This window comes from Monodelphis domestica, chromosome 4 (assembly GCF_027887165.1).
Source record: "Monodelphis domestica isolate mMonDom1 chromosome 4, mMonDom1.pri, whole genome shotgun sequence".
In the NCBI taxonomy this organism is placed as follows: Eukaryota; Metazoa; Chordata; class Mammalia; order Didelphimorphia; family Didelphidae; genus Monodelphis; species Monodelphis domestica.
Genome location: NC_077230.1, coordinates 230,739,839 through 230,752,047, shown reverse-complemented (window position 1 = coordinate 230,752,047; position 12,209 = coordinate 230,739,839).

Sequence of the window (12,209 nt, the reverse complement as noted above, 5' to 3'; positions counted from 1 at the left end):
GTCAATGGCTTGGTAAAAGAGGCACAAAAATCAAAACAGAAAAATTTAAAAAAGTAGAATTGGCCAAATGAAAAAAAATTTTCAAAAAGCATTGAGGAAAAGGACTCTTTAAAAAAGTAGATTGAGCAAAGTAGAATAGGAGGTACAAAAGCTCACTGAGGAAAATAATGCCTTAAAAATTAGAATTGGGCAAGTGGAATCTAGTGACTCCATGAGACATCAGGAAATAATAAAAGTCAAAAGAATGAAAAGGTAGAAGAAAATGTGAAATATCTCATTGAGAAACAACTGACCTGGAAAATAAATCCAGGAGAGATAAGAATTATTGGACTACCTGAAAGTCATGATTAAAAAAAAAAAACTCTAGGGATCATCTTTCAAGAAATTATCAAGGAAAACTGGATTTTCTAGAGCCAGAGAGTAAACTAGAAGTTGAAAGAATATACCAATCAACTCCTGAAAGAGATCCCAAATGAATAACTCCCAGGAATATTATAGCCAAATTCTGAACTCCTGGGTCAATAAGAAAATATTTTAAGCAGTCAAAAAGAAATAATGCAAATGTCACAGAGCCACCATCAGGATAACACCAGATTTAGCAGCTTCTACATTAAAGAAGTCTTTGAGGTCCTGGAATATGATATTCCAGGAGGCAAAGAGGCCAGGACTTCAACCAAGAATCATTTTCCCAGCAAAATTGGGCATAGTCCTTCATGGAGGAAAATGGGTATTCAATGATAAAGTGGACTTTCAAACATTCCTGATGAAAAGACAAGAGCTGAATGGAAAATTTGACTATCAAATTCAAGACTCAAGAGAATCACAAAAATGTAAACAAAAGAAATCATGAGGCGTTCAATAAGTTAAATTGTTCACTTTTCTACATGGGAAGATATTCTTGTAATTCCTAAGAACTTTATCATTATTAGGGAAGATAGGAATATGCACAGAGTAAGCACAGGCAAGAGTGTGGGCTGAATATGATGGGGTCATATCTAAAAAAATAAAATTAAGGGCTAGGAAAGAGGAATGCATTGGGAGAATGGGGGAAAAGGAGAAATAAAATGGGGCAAATTATCTCATAAAAGAAGCATGAAATAATTTTTATAGTGAAGGGAAGATGGAGGAGGTGGAAAAAAAAGAGTACTTCAACCTTACTCTTATTGGAATTGGCTCAAAGAGGGAAGAACATAAACAATCATTTGGGTATAGAAATCTATCTAACCCTACAGGAAAGTAGGAGGGGGTAGAGGATAAGAGAAGTGAGGGGTGGTGAGGGGCTTATAGAAAAGAGGGCAAATTGGGGATGTGGTAGCCAGAAACTAAAGAGGGGAGAAAAGGCTGGAAAGTAATACACAGTAATCATAACGGTGACAAAAATTTTTACCAATCTCTAACAAAAGCCTTATTTCTCAAACATATAGAATATTTTATTCCCCAATTAATAAACAGTGAAAGGATATGAATAGGCAGTTCTCAGACCAAGAAGTTCATATAGGACCTATATGTAAAAAAAATTTAAAGCAACCCTTTGGGGTGGTAAAGAATTGGAAAATGAGGGAATATCTATCAATTGGGGAGTATATAATTGTAAAGAAATGCTATTGTGCAGTAAGAAATGATGAGCAGGAGGAGCTCAGAAAACTCTGGAAAGATTTACAAGAATTAAAGCAGAATGAAGTAAGCAAAACCAGGAGAATATTGTACATAATAATAGAAATATAATATGATGAACAACTGTGAATAAGTTATTTTCAACAATGGCAATGATCCAAAACAATCCCAAAGGACTCGTGATAAAAAATTCCATCTGCTTCCAGAGAAAGAACTGATGGAGTCTGGAATCAGATCAAAGCAAACTTTTTAAACTTTCTTAAATTTCTTTATTTGAATTTCCTTCCACAAAAGGATTAATATGGAAAAAAATGTTCTCCACAAGTGCACATGTAAAATCTATATTAGATTGCTCACCATCTCAGGAGGGGTAGGAACAAGGATGGAGGGAGGGAGAAAATTTGTGATTCTGAATCTTTTTTTAAAACGTTGGAAACTGTTTTTACATGTAATTGAGGAAAATAAAATTATAATTGATGCTGAAAGAAAAAAAACATTGAGTATGTTGTTGGTGTTATCACAGTTTCATGTCATGGTAAGTCCAAGTGTCATCTTAAGAGTCAAAGGCGAAAGGGTTTAAAGAGTGAAAACTTTCATTTGGAACTTACAAAACTTTCAAAAAGATATGGTCTCTCTCTCCATTTCTATTTTCTCCATCTCTGCATTTCTAACTCTGACTAAGTTAGGGAAAAAGTAAGAAACACACAAAAGGGAAAGGAATGTTCCTTACTTCCCTCCACCCCCCAAGTGGCATTGTAAACTAATTAGAGACTAAAATTGTGATTGACAATTTCTTTACTGTGGATTTCCAAATTGTGATTTGGATTTTTAAAAAAATTGAAGCTGAAATATCCTAGTGTGTTTTGGGGGTACCACTCCATAGCATTGCTTTTCTTTACAAACAAAACTCTCTTTCCCTAGAGAGTGACAGATGTATTATTTCAGTGCAAGGTTAAGAAGGTGATTTCACTGACAAAAAAAAAGAATAAAGAAAAAAAGAACTGAAAGTTTGAAAGTATTTTCAGTGAAGTCCAAATATTTCTTAAAAAAAGTTTTGTTAAAAGTGCAATTGAACCAAAACTACTCCATACTAGCCTTGAATGTAATCAGTATAGAATAAAAGTGATAATCTTAATTGTTTTTCTTTATAGAGATAATTCAGCGATGCATTCAACTGAATTGATGTCATTTGACTGACAATAAGTTTTGTTGTATATTTTAGATCCATAATGTTTAGATCCATAATATTATTACTATTATGATGTTTCTCAATTTTTCTTGTATTGTGAATTTTTGGAAACTTGTCTAAGAAATACTTCTAAGAGTATTAGCAATATGTAATTGTGTCATTAACAAATTAGCTCCTCTTTTGATCTGGATGATATAAAATTAACTACATCACCAGAAGCTGTTATCATAATGTTAAAACATATCAACATTTTTTTAAACTTTACCTTCTGTCTTAAAATTAATACTGTATATTGGTTCTAAAGCAGAAGAGAGGTAAGGGCAAGGCAATGGGGGTTAAGTGACTTTCCCAGGGTCACACAGCTAGGAAGTGTCTGAGGTCAGATTTGAACGCAGGACCTCCCATCTCTGGGCCTAGCTCTCAATCCACTGAGCCACCCAGCTGCCCCCCATATCAAGTATTTTAAGAAGAAAGGAATTTTGAATGAATTTTGGGAAAGACAATAAATTTTTTTAGTGTAACTCTTATTTTAACAAGAAAAAAAAATAATTATTGCACCTAGCCCTAAGCTGTGGTTAGTGAGACTTTCTATTTATGGTAAAATCTCTTGGGACTATTATTTGATATCATTCTGAGTTTTGATTCAGGTTTGAGCCAATAATCTGTCATTCAAGAGAAATGACATGTGCTGTTAAAAGGGAATGCAGGTTAAGGACTGCTGCAGGTAGTTGTCTGTGCCTGGGAAAGTTGAGGGGACTACCTTGTGGAAGAGATAGTGGAATCCTCTTGACTCATTTTCTCCATTAGCAATTTCCTTTTTGAACAGATTAATTTCTAGTCTGGCTCTGATACCCTGTGAATAATGGGTAATGTTGCTACATGACTGGCTATTCCAAAATAAATGTTAACTATGACTCTTCCCTGGAACCAAATAGAGCAAAGAGAGATTTTCCTCTTCAATGTTTATATCAGATCAGTCTGTGCCCTTGAAGGGACCATCTTGATTTTGTTATAACCATGTCTCTTCTTTTTCCTTTCATAGCAACTTTCTATAATGAGGGCAGGTACACTGTAGACATTTTTTATTGCTGTAATAATAAAACATCTCTGAATCACTAGTGTAGAATGCAAGTATGAAAAATCTTATTGTTTTTAATCAGAATTTGTGGTCAATTTCTTTAAAGAAAAAAACAACCCTTACTTTCCATCTTAGAATTAATGCTGTGTACTGGTTCCAAGACAGAAGAGCAGCAAGGACTAGACAGTGGAGATTAAGGGGCTAGACAATGTCTGAGATCACATTTGAACCCAGCACCTCCTGTCTCTCAATCTACTCAGCCACCTAGCTGTCCTGATATAATTCACTTCTTATCCTATCTGAAACAACTAAACAAATGAATTCTTAGGCTTACAACCCTTTGTTCATTGTTATATATTCATGCATAACTTTGGGTTTTCACAGGCTCAAATCTTTTCTAGATGTGGTGATAATTAGGGATTGATAGAAAGAGCCTGTGTATGTATGTGAAGATAAAAATCAATGAACATTCAGATGTACTATGGGCAATCTACTTTGATGCTCTTCCTATGGATCTGTTGTTTATAAGGTTAGCTCCATAAAGTCTAAATTGGTTTTTTACATGATCTAATTACTGAAAGGCAAATCCAATTATATTTGATCAGTTTTTACTAAATTATAGTAAGTCTCATTGATAGTAGAATTTAGTCAGGAGGAGGCAGAGTCTAGGATAGCAGTGGCCACAAGAAGAATAGAACCAGCCCTGGCAGCCCCATTACCTTCAGCAGCAGCAGCAGTAGTGGTGGGAGGAGGAAAAGACCCTTCTACTCCTCCTCTGTGTTCCATTGCCTCTGAAAGATCTATTAACCTAAGCTATATTGATGAATAAATAATAGAGTGGGGAAGAAGGAGGGAAGAGGGGAGAAGAGGACTTGATATAAGAGTCAGATATGTACATATTAACAGAATAAAACTCATGTGGAATACTATTGTGCTGAAAGGAATAATGAACTGGAGGAATTCCATGTGAACTGGAAAGACCTCCAGGAATTGATGCAGAGTGAGAGGAGCAGAACCAGGAGAACATTGTACACAGAGACTGATATATTGTGACACAATCAAACATAATAGACTTTTCTATTAGCAGCAATGCAATGACCCAGGACAAAACAGAGGAACTTATGAGAAAGAACGCTATCCACATCCAGAGAAAGAACTGTGGGAAGTAGAAATGCAGATGAAAAAGTATGATCAATCACATGGTTTGATGGGTATATGATTGGGGTTTTGGCATTAAAAGATTGCTCCACTGCAATTATGAATAATGTGGAAATAGATTTTGAACAATGATAGAATGGAACTCCTTGTCAGCTTCAGGAGTGGGGAGGGAAGAGGGGTGGGAAAGAACATGATTCTTGTAACAATGGAAAATATTCTAAATAAAATAATTTTAAAAAAGAAAAGAAAAAAGAATAAAACTCATGTAAGGGTGGCTCTGCTTTGAAGATCACAGGGACACAGGTCTATTATTCATTAAAACTTGAATATTGTAAAAGTTAAATTTAGTCTCTACTGATAAAAATATCATATTTTTATGAGGTTTATTAAGATAATTAGAAATCAAGGAAATAAGAAAATACAAAATAAGAAAAAGCATGTGCCTAGGGCACATTAGCCCATTCACAGCCACTTATTACATCTTGCATGCCAGGTAGAGAGCCACTTGTGCTTATAAGTGGAAGAAGAGACCCAAGTAGGCATTACAGCCAGTTTAAATACAAATTGTGATCTCGCCCAGGTGGGAATCTCAGGTGAGATTATAGGGAATTCTGGGAAGTACCAAGGACTTCTGGGGATTCAAGTCTAGGGTTCAAATCTCCATTTTTATAATATAGAAGTGGCCCCCATTGTTATGATATATTATTCATGGCAACTGAAATAATTAAGGGCTTTGTTTCCCCTGACATCTCTGGCTGGTTCATGGACCTTTTTTGAGACATTAAACTGGTCCCCGGATAAGGAATTTACTTTTGGTTCCATTAGTAGTGTAGACACCTACAGCCAAGCCCCAGAAGGCAAGGGTCAAAAGGGGAATCTTTGTTCTCCCCCAAATCTTTGTCATGAGACAACAGTCTCAGCATTTCATGCATATCTAAGAAACACTTAAAGGTTCAGAGGAAGGTCTTCAGTGTTTTAGAGTTTCTCTATAGAAGATTCATGAAAGAATATGGGCAAGAAGTACAGATGGGAAGGTTTGTAGGAGTTCTGAGACTATAAAGTAGTGGGAATAGCCACACTGAAATAATCATAGATCCATTAAAGTATTCATTTCAATTCATTTTAGTAATATTAATTATCTACTATGAACCAGTTCAAGAAGTTTATATTTTATTTGGAAGGGGCTGGGGTAAAATACAGGTGCATGCTTGTAGCACATACTAACAACTATAACAAAAGCACTAATTAGATTTGCATTTTTTAATGCATGCACTCAAACTTTATTAATAGTATATATGCAAACATTTGTTTATATAATGGCTATACAAACATAAACTCCATTGGGAATAAGGGCTTCTCAGTAAGTGTATCTCCGGATGATACGTAATGACAAGATTTCTTCTCTTCCCAGCCAGAAAGAATGTGTGTCTCCCTCTGAGGGAGTTTTCTAGCAGCTTGAGTCTCCATCAGTCCATCAGTACTGCCCTCAAACAAACGTTAAGCCTCAAGTGTGGTGGGAGTGCAGAAGTTTGTCCAGTCAGGATCCAAGAGCATGTGGAGGGCTGGGACCCCTGATGGGTTTCTTATACTTCTAGCTATGGGCATTTGCCAGTTATTCCCAAATTCTGATCGGTGGTCAGTGATCTAATTTGTTTGCCAATTAATTTGGTTAGTACTTGTTGACATAAGGTAATGACCCAAATTACCAAAATTTCCCATTGGTGGTCTGTGCTATTTGGGAGACCCATATGTTTATCAGTTGTTAATGGACATACACATGTTATTTTCCAACCTATATAGCACATATGCTTATTTTAATATTGAAAAATCAATTATGGAAAATAAGCTTCAAAATACTTCACAAAATGGTGATCTATAAGAAAATGGAATCAATAATGTCAAGGCAACAAATTTGTTCTCACTGTGGGGGTGAGGTGGGGTAAGTGGAAAGAATGAAATAAAATATATGTAGCAAAGGAAATAAAAAAATAATTTCCAAGAAGCCATGGCTAGGGGAACTAACAATTGGGGTCACAAGGAAAGAACTCCTCTACATAGTGGCATGTGAGCTGAACCTTGAAAAAAATTAAGAATTCCAAGAATAGGAGGTAAGGCGGGAGAAATTTCTGGTATGGGAGACAGCCTCTGGGAGTTAGAAATTGAAATGTCATGTGTAGTGAGTACTCTTCCAGGGCTACCCCTCCAACTACTTCTCACTTGCAGAATTGGTCCCTAGAGCTCAACTATATTCAAGGCATGGCCTTTGGGGCTCTCTTTATAACACTATAGCCCATAAGCCACCATGAGTATACTTTCTCTTAACAGTCAGTCAGTAGACCCAATAGCTTTTAATATAATAATCATGGGATAGGAAAGCCAGCAAAGCGAAGCAGCAAGGTACATTGAGGAGAGATGGTAGCATGTACAAGATGGAGATGACCACCACTACCACTTTGATTATTATCTCCTCCTGATGAAGGCAGACCAGGATCCCAAGCCCGAGAACTCTGGGAATAGTAGTGTCCACCAAGCCATCAGACCTACTTTTAGCCCAGCCATTGTAGCCATCACTGAGAGGAAAAATCATTGTGGACAAGAGACCCATCTTTCTCCTTATTGCCAGCAATAACTGCCACCCACAGGTCTCAAAAGATGGGCACAGATGCCCTAGGAATAGAAGCACATCTCAGACTACTGGTCTTCCTTTCAGTCCAGTCCTCATAATTATTATCTGGGGGAACCAACTCCTTTGGAGAAGGGGTCAGCCATTCCCACTAACTACCAGTCAACAGTTATTCAAAAGGAAGGTGTGCCAGTCTAGCTGAAGCAGTGGGGCATTCTTTTTATTTTTTTAATTTTGGAAATTTTTATTTAATGAATTAATTTAGAATATTTTTCTATGGTTACAAGATTCATGTTCTTTCTCTGCCCTACCCTGACCCCCCTCCTGTAGCTGACACATGATTCCTTTGGGGTTTTACATGTGTCATTGATCAATACCTATTTCCATATTATTAATGTTTGCACTAGAGTGATGGTTTAGAGTCTACTTCCCCAATCATATCCCCATCAACCCTTGTGATGGAGCAGTTGTTTTTCTTTCTGTGTTTCTATTCCAGTGGGGCATTCTTCAGGGAGATATGGAAGGCATTATGTGCCAAGCAAGTTGAATCATTATTTTCCCCCCAGACTCTGATAGAAAGATCCTAGAACCCTGAACCAAAAAGCCTTTGTAATAGCCACCATCTTGGGAAGTAACCTCTGTGGAGATACATCCTAGCAACCTCTCCTGCAGGTGATATAGCTACAACTGTTGAAAGACCAGAAGGAATGTTCTTGTCCCTAAAGTAGGAGGTACTATTAAATGGTTCAACATCAGAAACTGATCTGATTTAATCAGTAACATTAAAGAAGTATTACCATCTGCTTAGCTGCCGCATCCCAAGGACTATGGAACCTTTCAATCTGACACCTTTCTTATGTGTATCTCCCCTAGCAGAACGTGAACTCCTTGAGAAAAAGGAGTCTGATTTTTCCATTTGTAACCTCAGCACTTAGCACAATGCTTTGTACTTAGTAAATACTTCAGTGCTTTGTTCAATCATTCAATAAAAGTATTATTAATATAGCACAGGAAGAGTAGTGACTACAAAATGCTATAAATAGCATCCTTTGAAAACGTAGACATAAATTTATAGAGTATAGTGATGGTGAGGAATACACATAAGGAACACATATCTCAAGACCTCAGTGTTCTTTCTTTCCATGTGACATTTTCATGAAACTCTACCCTGTCTACTTGTCCAGTAACTGGACTCCCAGGGTCTGCCCCTCTCTAAAGCTCACCAAGGTTAGCTCTCTCCAGTACCCTTCTCTGCTGGCAGAGGATTCTCTCTTGGAAGTTACCTTTTTCTCTATATTTGTTGATGATGAGAATGAGTGTCTTTGATTCTCTCTTCAAAGTCACATGTCAAAGACACAGGGAGGAGAAAAGAGAAGGGAGGTAAAAATTACTTTCCTCTCTCTAAAATAGAGATTCTTAGTTTTTTTTTTTGTGTCATGGACCCCACTGGCAGTCTGGCAAAGCCTGGACTCCTCAGAATATATTTTTTTAAAACTCTTATCTTCTGCCTTAGAATCAATACTAAGACAGAAGAGTGGTGAGGGCTAGGCAATGGAGGTTAAGTAACTTTCCCAGTGTCACACAGCTAGGAGGTGTCTGAATTCAGATTTCTTAAACCCCGGACCTCCCATCTCTAGGCCTGACTCTCTATCCACTGGGCCACCTAGCTGCCACAAGAATAAATTTTTTTTAAAACTTTTACCTTCCATCTTAGAATCAACACCGTATATTGGTCCCAAGGCAGAAGAGTGGTAAGGGATAAGTATTGGGGGTTTAGTGACTTAATCTTTTTAAAAGTAGATTAGAGGGAGGCAGCTGGATAGCTCAGTGGATTGAGAGCCAGGCCTAGAGATAGAACAAATTTGTCCTTAGGTTCAAATTTGACCTCAGACACTTCCTAGCTGTGGGATCTTGGGCAAGTCTCTTAACCCCCAGTGCCTAGCCCTTACCTCTCTTCTGCCTTAGAACTGATACACAATATTGATTATAAGATGGAAGGTGAGGGTTTAAAAAAATATAAAGGAAGCCAATTATATTGAATGTGATCAATATTAATGGAATTAATGTTACTGTTATAAAAATTAATTAAAATTAATGTTAGCTTTATCAAAATTAGTGTTAATATGATCAAAACATTAAAAATAAAGTTTATAGACCTCAGGTTAACAACCCCTACAGCTAGAGTTCCCTTCCACTTTTGTCTTGAACCTCTTCAGGAATTAGCTACATAAAGCCCTGCAAAGGTATGTTAAATTTTTGGTCATCCAATGAAGCTGCTCCCTTTAATTCCACCAGGGATCACCAGATGCCAACATTTTGTTAATACATTAATAACCCATCATCTCTGTTATCAAATCAGTTTTCTATTACTACCTCAACTATGGAAGCAGAGTAGTGAGAAATTATATTTCTCCTTCCCTTACATGTATAGAAGAAGCAGCAAGTAGGCCAGCTTGGTTGGACTTGTACAGTGTTGTGCAAATTAACTGGGATATTGAAAAATAATTAAATTTGTTGATATTAAGTCAACAAGCATTTATTTAATCTATAATAAATCATATAATACTTTACATTTAAAAATTTTTTCACATGTGATGCTCCTTCTTTTGCTCCAATCACTTGTTTTATATGATTTGGCATTGAGTTCACCAGGTTTTATTACATTTTAAAATTATTCATCATAAAACTACACATTTATTATACCGGATGTTAAGCTAGCTTTGATGAACTTTGCATTTTTAAAGTCTGGCCTTGATCATAGCACATATAGATTTTCAATGGGATTTAACTTTGATGCATTCTCAGTCTGCTAAAACATGCTTATGTTCATCTCTTGGACAAATTTCTTTATCTTTTGCAATGAGCAACATAGTGCAAGTTCATGCTGAAGTTGTCTACTTCTTTTTTGGAATTTCTCTAATTCTGGAACAATTATGCTTCTCAGTATATCAATATATTTATCATATTTCATCATTCCTATAAGGGGGCAAGACTTCTTTGCCAACTGAAAGTAAAAACTTATTGAAATATTTTTTGGTCAGTTATAATCTTATGAAGATGCCCATTGGTGGAACCTTGAAGGAAAAAATGAGTTTGATTAGTAAAAGTTACAGTTTCCTCAATTTTCAGGACTCCAGTCTTTGTATAGTCTTGCCTATAACAAGTATTTTTCCTTTGTAGAAATGGTCAGCAGTTCTTTTTTACTGTTCTTCTCACAATTCTTCCAATTTGAAGAAGCCTATAACATATTGGATAGGATTCCGTGCCAAATACCTTCAGTTGCCATGCATTTCTGAAGATCTCTGCTCATTTTTTGAGGATTAATTAGAATGTTGTACAACAGTAGTTTTTCAGCTCTTGGTACAGACAAAGTGTGGGTTTATGTCCAAATCAACTTTTCCTCTTTTAAAATGTTGCCCATTGATAGAGGAAAGCCCTCTCCTCTTTTCTCCATTCTCTGTGCACTTACTACCAGGATCCAGAACCTAGGTTCTATTAACTTAGATGTAAGAATGGGATATACTGGGGGTTTTAATATGCCAAGCCACAGGAATGCCAGGAATCCAGAGCTTGCAAGGATGAGAGTGGCTTTCCTAGTATCTAGGGATCTTCTGGTTGTCAAGGCCTCTACCCTTCCTCCTACTTCCTTCTTCTATGAGGCTCTGGTATAGGAGAAAAATAGTGGATCTTGGGCTTTACTCTCTGGAATTCTTCTAGAAGGTTTGCCTGCTTTACCTCCTCCAGAGGATCTTATTCTCAGTTCCTGTGGTTGTCAGGTGAGCTTTCTGCCTTTCATCTGAACCTCCTGACTCTTGCCTGGGTACTGCTACTCAGTGGTATCAAACTCAAATGGAAATGGGAACCACTAAACCTTTGTGGGCACCATATTAATTTGATTAAAAATGTAATGAAGTTTTTTTGTTTTATTATATTTTTGTTTTGTTAAATATTTCCTATTTACATTCTATCTGGTTCATGCTGCACCCAGGAATGCTGCTGGCCACATGTTTGACAACTTTGCTCTAGTTACTTGCAGCTAAATCAGGGAAAAAATCAGCTAGAAACTGTCTTTTCTCTTTTGACTCCTCTGACCACTGTTTCCATAGCTGAGCTAATAGTATATAATTCAGGGGCTTTTGATGGCTCAGGAAAAGAGGACAGAAAAATTAAAAATGTAAATTTTAAAAGAATAATCCCCCTATCAGCACTCTTTAAACTCTATCACTGGCCCTTTTTGATAAAGGGGCTAGGAAAGGCAAATAGATGACTGAGTGGATAAAGAGCCAAGTAGGAAGATCTGGGATCAAATGTGGCCTCAGACACTTCCTAGCTGTGTGTGATCTTGGGCAAGTCATTTAATCCTAGTTGTGTAAAGATTAAAATTTAGGGGAGATGGGGAGACTGAGGCAGGTAGAAATTAGTTTCTCTCTGCAAGTAGTATTATATTTTTTTAGAGGTTTATTGAAGATTAAGGATTAAAGAAAATACAGGGTAAGAAACACGTGTCCAGGCCATAGAGTGGCCTAGACACAACCTCACCTACATTA